Source organism: Heterodontus francisci, unplaced genomic scaffold (genome assembly GCF_036365525.1).
Source record: "Heterodontus francisci isolate sHetFra1 unplaced genomic scaffold, sHetFra1.hap1 HAP1_SCAFFOLD_992, whole genome shotgun sequence".
Lineage (NCBI taxonomy): Eukaryota > Metazoa > Chordata > Chondrichthyes > Heterodontiformes > Heterodontidae > Heterodontus > Heterodontus francisci.
This window is the reverse complement of record NW_027142011.1, coordinates 59,647-69,097: the sequence shown is the minus strand read 5'-3', so window position 1 is coordinate 69,097 and position 9,451 is coordinate 59,647. Positions and strand designations below refer to the sequence as shown.

The 9,451-nt window shown below is 43.5% G+C and overlaps 2 non-coding genes across 2 annotated transcripts; both read left to right on the top strand.

Moving 5' to 3' along the window:
• Positions 1 to 436: 436 nt before the first annotated feature.
• trnas-gga (transfer RNA serine (anticodon GGA)) lies at positions 437 to 510 on the top strand. Its single transcript has one exon. It is a non-coding gene; the product is annotated as a tRNA-Ser (tRNA).
• Positions 511 to 5,660: 5,150 nt separating this feature from the next.
• Positions 5,661 to 5,733, top strand: trnac-gca (transfer RNA cysteine (anticodon GCA)). The gene has a single exon. It is a non-coding gene; the product is annotated as a tRNA-Cys (tRNA).
• Positions 5,734 to 9,451: the final 3,718 nt, after the last annotated feature.

Sequence of the window (9,451 nt, the reverse complement as noted above, 5' to 3'; positions counted from 1 at the left end):
GATTTGAATGCCATCCCTGCGTTGGAGTTGCATCCATCCAATAAGAGACCGAGTAGAAGTGACACTTCTGTCAGTCGAATATGAGACTTTTAATGGCAGGGTTGTGAGTTTGAGTGCCATTCTGTTATTCCCTTTTTTAAGGCTTCATGAGCAGAGAGTACAGGGAGTGTTTGACATGAGCAAGTCTCGCTTTGATTCAGGACTCTAACCTCTCAGCAGCATCTCACTATGAAAGATTGAATTTGATCTCATTTCATTCTCAGCTCGGGGTCTGTGCGGCTCAGTGGTACTTCTGGCTGTCTCCCGCTTCACAATCCATCAGTAATGAGAAAGCAATGGGAAATATTACTCACATGTTGTGTTCTTTAATATTTTGGAAAACTTGAATGTATGCATTTTCTTCCAAAACAAGGACACCAAGCTGCTGTTAATGCAGGTTTGAAATAGCTCAGTTTGGAGAGCGTTAGACTGGAAATCTAAAGGTCCCTGGTTCAATCCCGGGTTTGAGCAATTTTGCTTCCTTATGCGTCCCTTGCCTTGGTTCTGATTTTCCAGTTGCACAATTTACTTTGAGATTATTTCCCAAGCACCAGTGGATTGAATTTGAGAAACAACACAGAGTCATTTACAACATAGAAGGTGGTCATTTGGCCTATCACGTCCATGCTGGCTCTCCCCGGAGCAATCTAGTCAGTTCCACTCACCAGCTCGATCCCTTTCCTCCTGCAAGTTTCTTTCCTTCAAGTATCCATCCAATTTCCTTTTCAAATCATTGATTGTCTCTGCTTCCACCACACTCGTGGGCCAAGACATTACCACCCACAACATAAAAAATTCCAACTCATCAAGGATGGGAAATACTTACATCTTCTATATTTGCTTATTCTCTATTTCTATGAGAATAGACTGGCAGTCAACATGAAAGGAAACCCAAAAATCTTCGAGCAGCATGTAAATGATAAGTGGGTAGTAAGAGGTTGAGTCGGGCCTATTAGGGACAAAAAGGATAATATAAGCTGAGAGGTGCAGGGCAATGTTAATCTACTTAATGAGTACTTTGTATCAGTGATCACTAAGGAAGTGGAATTTGACAAAATATCAGTCGAAGTGAAGAGAGTAGAGTCAATGGAGAGGGTACAAATTGAGAGAGGGAGGTACTAAAAAGGCTGGCTGTGCTTAGGGAAGATAAATCACCTGGTCTGGATGGCTGGCATCCCAGGTTGCGAAAGGAAATGCGGATGCAGATAATGGAAGAGTTTGCCATAATCTTCCAATCTTCCCTGGATACGGGGGAGGTGCCAGAGGATTAAACAGCAGCAAATGCGACACCCTTATTCAAGAAAGGGTGTAAGGACAGTCCAGGTAACTACAGGCCAGTTAGATTAACAGCAGCGGTGGGTAAGGTTTTAGAAAGAATAATCAGGGTAAAAAATCAACAGTCACTTGGAGAGGTTCGAGTTAATTAAGGAGAGTGAGCATGGATTTATAAATGGGAGTTCATGCATGACTAATCTAACTGCATTTTTTGATGAACTAACAGAGCAGGTTGATGAAGGGAATGCAGTGGATGTTGTTTATATGGATTTTAAGGAAGCGTTTGACAAGGTACCACATAAAAGGGCGGTTAACAAAATTGAGGTTCGTGGTATAGGAGGGTCAGTGTCCAATTGGATAGAAAATTGGTTTAAGGACAGAAAACAGCGAGTCTTATTAAATGGTTCTTTGTCAGACTGGAGGATAGTCGACAGTGGTGTTCCCCAAGGGTCAGTGCTAGAACCACTGCTTTTTTTGCTCAAGGTAAGTGACTTGGATCTTGGAATACAGAGTAGAATCTCAAAATATGCCGATGACACCAAACCTGGAGGAGCGGCAAACAGTGAAGATGATATGAATTGCCTGCAACAGGACAGTGATAGGCTAGCAGAATGGACAGACAGGTGGCAGATGGAATTTAATAGTGACAAGTGTGAGGTGATGTATTTTGGCATAAGGAATAGGGAGAGGCAATATATACTTAATGGCACAGTTCTAAAGAGTGTTCTGGAATAGAGGGACTTGGGGTTCATGTGCATCAATCTTTGAAGGAGGCAAGTCATATTGCGAGAGTGGTTCGCAAAGCATATGGGATCTTGGGCTTTATAAATAGAGGCATTGAGTACAAAAGCAGGGAAGTGATGCTGAACCATTATAAAACTCTGGTTAGGCCCCAATTGGAGTGTTGCTTCCAGTTCTGCTCAGCAGACTTTAGAAAGAATGTGAGGGTCCTTGACAGGACGCAGAGGCGATTTACCAGAATGGATCCAGGGATGGGGGATTTTAGTTACAAGGTTAGGTTGGAAAAGCTAGTATTATTCTGCCTTTCTCAAAGGAGATTGAGTGGAGAATTGATAGAGGTGCATAACACCTCTAGAGAACAGGCCATCCTGGACTGGGTATTGTGTAATGAGAAAGGATTAGTTAACAATCTTGTTGTGTGGTGTCCCTTGGGGAAGTGCGCCCATAATATGATAAAATTCTTCATTAAGATGAAGAGAGTTGATTCCGAGACTCGGGTCCTGAATCTAAACAAAGAAAACTATGAAGGTATGAGGCGGGAGTTGGCTATGATAGATTGGGGAACGTTACTTAAAGGGTTGACAGTGGATAGGCAATGGCTAGCATTTAAAGAGCGCATGGATGAATTACAACAATTGTTCATTCCTGTCTGTGTAAAATTAAAACAGGAAAGGTGGCTCAACTGTGGCTTACAAAAGAAATTAAGGAAAGTATTAGATCCAAGGAGGAGAAATATAAAATGGCCAGAACAAGCAGCAAAACTGAAGATTGTGAGCAGTTTGGAATTTAGCAGAGGAGGACAAAAGGATTGATTAAGAAGGGGGAAATAGAGTATGAGAGTAAGCTCGCAGAGAACATAAAAACTGACTGTAAAAGCTTCTATAGATATGTGTAGAGAAAAAGATTAGTGAAGACAAATGTGGGCCCCTTACAGTCAGAAACGGGGGAATTTATAATGGGGAACAAAGAAATGGCAGACCAATTAAATACATACTTTGGATCTGTCTTCACAACGGAGGATACAAATTATCTCCCAGAAATGTTGGGGAACATAGGGTCTAGTGAGAAGGAGGAACTGTATGAAATCAGTATTAGTAGGGAATGTTTGGGAAATTGATGGGATTGAAGGCCGATAAATGCCCAGGGCCTGATAATCTACATCCCAGAGTACTTAAGGAAGTGGCCCTTGAAATAGCAGATGCATTTCTGGTCTTTTTTCAAAATTCTATCGACTCTGGAACAGTTCCAATGGATTGGACGGTAGTTAATGTAACTCCACTATTTAAAAAAAGAGGCAGAAAGAAAACAGCGAATTATATACCGGTTAGCGAGGCCTGGACAAGGTATGCCAGCCAAGAGCGACGTCTCAATTCATTCCATCTTCGCTGCCTTCGGAGAATACTTGGCATCAGGTGGCAGGACCATATCTACAACACAGAAGTCCTTGAAGCGGCCAACACCCCCAGCTTATACACACAACTGAGTCAGCGGCGCTTGAGATGGCTTGGCCATGTGAGCCGCATGGAAGATGGCAGGATCCCCAAAGACACATTGTACAGCGAGCTCGCCACTGGTATCAGACCCACCGGCCGTCCATGTCTCCGCTATAAAGACGTCTGCAAACGCGACATGAAATCGTGTGACATTGATCACAAGTCGTGGGAGTCAGTTGCCAGCATTCGCCAGAGCTGGCGGGCAGCCATAAAGACAGGGCTAAATTGTGGCGAGTCGAAGAGACTTAGTAGTTGGCAGGAAAAAAGACAGAGGCGCAAGGGGAGAGCCAACTGTGCAACAGCCCCGACAAACAAATTTCTCTGCAGCACCTGTGGAAGAGCCTGTCACTCCTGAATTGGCCTTTATAGCCACTCCAGGCGCTGCTTCACAAACCACTGACCACCTCCAGGCGCGTTTCCATTGTCTCTCGAGATCAGGGGGCCCAAAAGAAGCCTGACTTCAGTCGTGGGGAAAATGCTGGAGTCCATTATAAAAGATGTAATAGCAGAGTGCAATAATAACTCGTCTCCACTCCTAGTATTTCTAAATCCCACACATTCACTATAATGTGAACAATTATTTCCTGTTGTGTCTCTCTCAGATTTGTAAACTTCACTGTATTGGAGTGAGGTGACATCTACTGGCGGGAAGCAAGAACTGCAATCAAGCAGCAGAAACTCCACAGTCTGTCAGGGTAAAAGAAACATTGCAATGTGAGGATACAGCGAAGTGGTTTGATTGGGTAGATAGAGACATGATTCCACTTGTAGTGGTGTCTGAAGCAAAGGCCAGAAATACAAAATTGTCATTAATAAAAGAAATGAGGAATTCATGAAAAATGTAGTAATGTCGTGAATGGTTAGAATGTGGATAGAATAGAAAGTGAGATTGGATGGACAGAAGCAGTCTGAAAGGATGGCTAAACAAAAGGTGAGTGCCCTGAAACGTTAACTGTGTTTCTCACAGCACAGATGCTGCCAGAGCTGCTGAACATTTCCAGCACTTTCTGTTTTTATTTCAGCATTTGCAGGATGTTGCTTTGATCTGAAAAAAATGGATGATTGGCTGGGGGGTTCCAGTGAAATTCCACAGCAGCTCATGAAGCCTGACCTGTCAGCGGCTCTTTGGTCTAGGGGTATGATCCTCGCTTAGAGTGTATGGTTAATTAACATGCGAGAGATCCCGGGTTCAAGTCCTGGGCGAGCCCTGGTCTGCTGCCATTTTTAGATTAAGGTTATCTATTGTTTTCAGCCTTGCAGAAGGCGCAATTGACTTCCATGCGGAGCTGGCTTGAGCACGAGACAACTGGATTCAAAGAGCTTGTCGACAAAATTGTAATTAACTAAATGTACAGATCGCCAAGTGGGGATATAAAGTTGTTGCTGGAATTGTGACCTGACTCCAAAAACATCTGGACTGGAATGTAATGGAATTCTTCAGTGTTTCTGTTGTTTGGCTTGCATTGGCTCATCGATTTTCTTGTTTTTCACTTTGTCGATGCCTTTGAATAATTGTGGATCCTTCTTCAGGGTGTCTTCTTTCACCAGGTAGTTCTGACCTCTGATGATGTTGATTGTAATCAGCTTCAATTCGCTGATAGTTTTGGAAGTGAGCAGATTTCCTTTGCTTGAGTCTACAACATGGAACTCAGTCTGACATGTGGACCCATGGGAGGATTTGAATGCCATCCCTGCGTTGGAGTTGCATCCATCCAATAAGAGACCGAGTAGAAGTGACAGTTCTGTCAGTCGAATATGAGACTTTTAATGGCAGGGTTGTGAGTTTGAGTGCCATTCTGTTTTTCCCTTTTTTAAGGCTTCATGAGCAGAGAGTACAGGGAGTGTTTGAAATGAGCAAGTCTCGCTTTGATTCAGGACTCTTACCTCTCAGCAGCATCTCACTATGAAAGATTGAATTTGATCTCATTTCATTCTCAGCTCGGGGTCTGTGCGGCTCAGTGGCACTTCTGGCTGTCTCCCGCTTCACAATCCATCAGTACTGAGAAAGCAATGGGGAATATTACTCACATGTTGTGTTCTTTATTTTTTTGGAAAACTTGAATGTATGTATTTTCTTCCAAAACAGGGACAACAAGCCACTGTCAATGCAGGGCTGAAATAGCTCAGTTGGGAAAGCGTTAAACTGCAGATCTAAAGGTTTCTGATTCAATCCCGGGTTTCAGCAATTTTGCTTCCTTCTGCGTCCCTTGCCTTGGTTCTGATTTTCCAGTTGCACAATTTACTTTGAAATTATTTACCAAGCACCAGTGGATTGAATTTGAGAAACAACACAGAGTCATTTACAGCACAGAAGGTGGTCGTTTGGCCTATCACATCCATGCTGGCTCTCCCCGGAGCAATCTAGTCAGTTCCACTCACCAGCTCGATCCCTTTCCTCCTGCAAGTTTCTTTCCTTCAAGTATCCATCTAATTTCCTTTTCAAATCATCGATTGTCTCTGCTTCCACCACACTCGTGGGCCAAGTCATTACCACCCACAACATAAGAAAGTTCCACCTCATCAAGGATGGGAAATACTTACATCTTCTATATTTGCTTATTCTCCATTTCTATGAGAATAGACTGGCAGTCAACATGAAAGGAAACCCAAAAATCTTCGAGCAGCATGTAAATGATAAGTGGGTAGTAAGAGGTTGAGTCGGGCCTATTAGGGACAAAAAGGATAATTTCAGCTTAGAGGTGCAGGGCAATGTTAATCTACTGAATGAGTACTTTGTATCACTGTATGGGAGTGAAGTGACATCTACTGGCAAGAAACAAGAACTGCCGTGATGAGATCAGCCATGATTGTATTGAACGGCAGAGCAGGCTCGAGTGGCTGACTTGCCGACTCCGGCTCCTCGTTCTTATGTTCGTAGAATCATGCAGCACAGAAGGAGGCCATTCGGCCCCATTGTGCCTCTGCTGACTCTCTGACAAAAAGATGCAATTAGTCCAACCCCCTGCCTATTTCCCCATAATCCTGGAGAATTTCACTTTGAAATATTTGTCCAATTCCTTTATGAAAGTTATAATTGAATCTGTTTCCACCACCCTGTCAGACAATTCATTCCAAATCCGAATCAGTTACTGGGTAAAAAGATCTATCCTCACCTCCCCTTGACATTTTTGGCCAATTATTTTAAATCTGTGTCCTCTGGTTACTGACCCCCAGGACAGTGGAAACAGTTTCTCCCTCTCTACCCTATGAAAATCCTTCATGATTCTGAACACCTCTATTAAATCTTCCCTTAACCTTCTGTACTCTGAGGAGAACAATCCCAGCTTCACCAGCCTGTCCAGAGAACTGACACCCCTCATCTATGGTATCATTCTAGTAAATCTCCTCTGAACTGTCTCAGAAGCTTTGATGTCCTTTCTAAAGCCTGGTGCCGATAACTGGACACATTACTCGAGCTGAGATCGAGCCAGCGACGCCCACATCCCACGAACGAATAAAAAAACGCTCCCGAACCAGTCCCCAATTCTGAAGCATTTATTACGTTCCCTGCCCAGTCCCCAAATCTTATTCATTTAGAAACGCTCCCTGCCCAGTCTCCAACTCTTATTCAATTATCGACACTCCCTGCCCAGTCCCCAATTCTTATCCATTTACAGACGCTTCCTGACCAGTACCCAAATCTTATTCATTTAGAGACGCTCCCTGCCCAGTCCCCCAATTCTTATCCATTTGCAGACGCTCCCTGCCCAGTCCTCAATTCTTATCCATTTACAGACGCTCCCTGACCAGTACCCAAATTTTATTCATTTAGAGACGCTCCCTGACCAGTCCCCAATTCTTATCCATTTATGGACGCCGTTTCGGGAAGCCTCACCGGGAAAAGCTTCACCACCGCCATCCGCAGGGATACAGATGGGATTGTTCCATCTTATTGTGGCCCTGAGGCCCTGCTCCAGCTGTGTGAGCCCGCAAAGTCTTCTCGCACTTTGTGAATATCCCGCTCCAACTCCGAACCCGCAGCTCGAGCTGCTGACAAAGCTCCCTACCGAGCCTGCGCACCCCGCTCCTGTCACAGATAGGGCGGATTCTAGGCCGCTGAGCATTCTGGGTATCACACCTGTCATCAATGCTATTCTTTCAGCTGAAAGGTTTTATTACGTACATTTCATGACCTGGAATCGTCGTGAGTATTTTCTTTTGCACCTGTCAGTGCCTGGCAGGATAGAGTCAGCTTCACTTTGCAGCCATGAGTTTCTGGAGTGAGAAAGTGGTGTTTAACTCAGTATATTTCAGTTTTTGGTCTGTGACTGTGGGTATTATTCAGTACTTGTTTGTTTCTGCTATCTTTCAACAACTTGTATGTGAGCATCAGCTTTTGTCGATATCTATCAGTTTCTGAGAAGTGAGAAAGGGTTTGATTCTATCCCTATTAGTTTCTGTTACATGCATGTGTCTTTAATCTGCACCTCCTCTGAGTGTGTCTTCGTCTCTGTACTTGTAGGTGAGTATGTGTTTTGCTTTGTATCTCTCAGTCTTTGAAGTGTGAGCCTGGGTTTGTACCTAATTTCCTTTGTACCTTGCAGTTGGGATATGAAAGAAAGATTTTTACACGTTACCTGCCAACTGCTGCTACGTGACTGTGGGTTTCACACTGCATCTGTCAATTTCTTGTCTGGTAATGCGAAGTTTACAGTGTACCTGTCAGTTTCTTGCATGTGAGTGTTGATTTCACTCTGAAAAGAATCATAGATCATAGAATAGTTACAGAACAAAAGGAAGCCATTCAACTCATTGTGCTTGTGCTGCTTCTATGCACGAGCAACTCAGCTCATGCCACAGACTCATGTATTCCATGAAAACATGCAATCTTTCCACTTCAGATATTTATCTTATACCATTTTGAAAGCCATGGTTGAATCAGCCTCCATCACACTCTCAAGCAGTGCATATCAGATCTTAACCACTCGCTGTGCAAAAGAAGTTTTTCCTCATGTTGCCTTTGGTTCTTTTGCCATTCACCTTAAATCGGTGTCCTCAGGTTACAGAGCCGTGAATAATATTCCCCATTGCTTTCTCAGCACTGATGGATTGTGAAGCAGGAGACAGCCAGAAGTCCCACTGAGCCGCACTGACCCCGAGCTGGGAATGAAATGAGATGAAGTTCAATCTTTCACAGCGAGATGCTGCAGAGAGATGAGTCCCGAATCAAAGTGAGACTTTCTCACACTTTTGCTGAATTTCATTTCAAACACTCCTTGTACTCTCTGCTAATGAAGCCTTAAAAAAGGGAAAAACAAAATGGCACTCAAACTCACCACCCTGAAATTAAAAGTTTAATGTTTGACTGACTGAACTGTCACTTCTACTCGGTCTCTTATTGGATGGATGCAACTGTATTCTCCAACGCAGGGGTGGCATTCAAATCCTCCCATGGGTCCACATGTCAGACTGAGTTCCATGTTGTAGACTCAAGCAAAGGAAATCTGTTCAGTTCCAAAACTATCAGTGAGTTGAAGCTCATTACGATCATCATCATCAGAGGTCAGAACTACCTGGTGAAAGATGACAATCTGAAGAAGGATCCACAATTATTCAAAGGCATCGACAAAGTGAAAAACAAGAAAATCGATGAGTCAATGCAAGCCAAACAACAGAAACACTGAAGAATTCCATTCCATTCCAGTCCAGAACCCAGTCCTGTTGTTTTTGGAGTCAGGTCACAATTACTGCAACAACTTTATATTCCCACTTGGCTATCTGTTCATTTAGTTAATCAAGCTCTTTGAATCCAGCTCTCTGGTCCTCAAGCAGGCTCCATATGGAAATCAATTCCGCCTTCTGCAAGGCTGAAACCAATCAATGACCTGAAACTAAAAATGCCAAAGAAGTAGGACTTGTCCAGGATTTGAACCCAGGATCTCTCACACATTAATTAATCACTC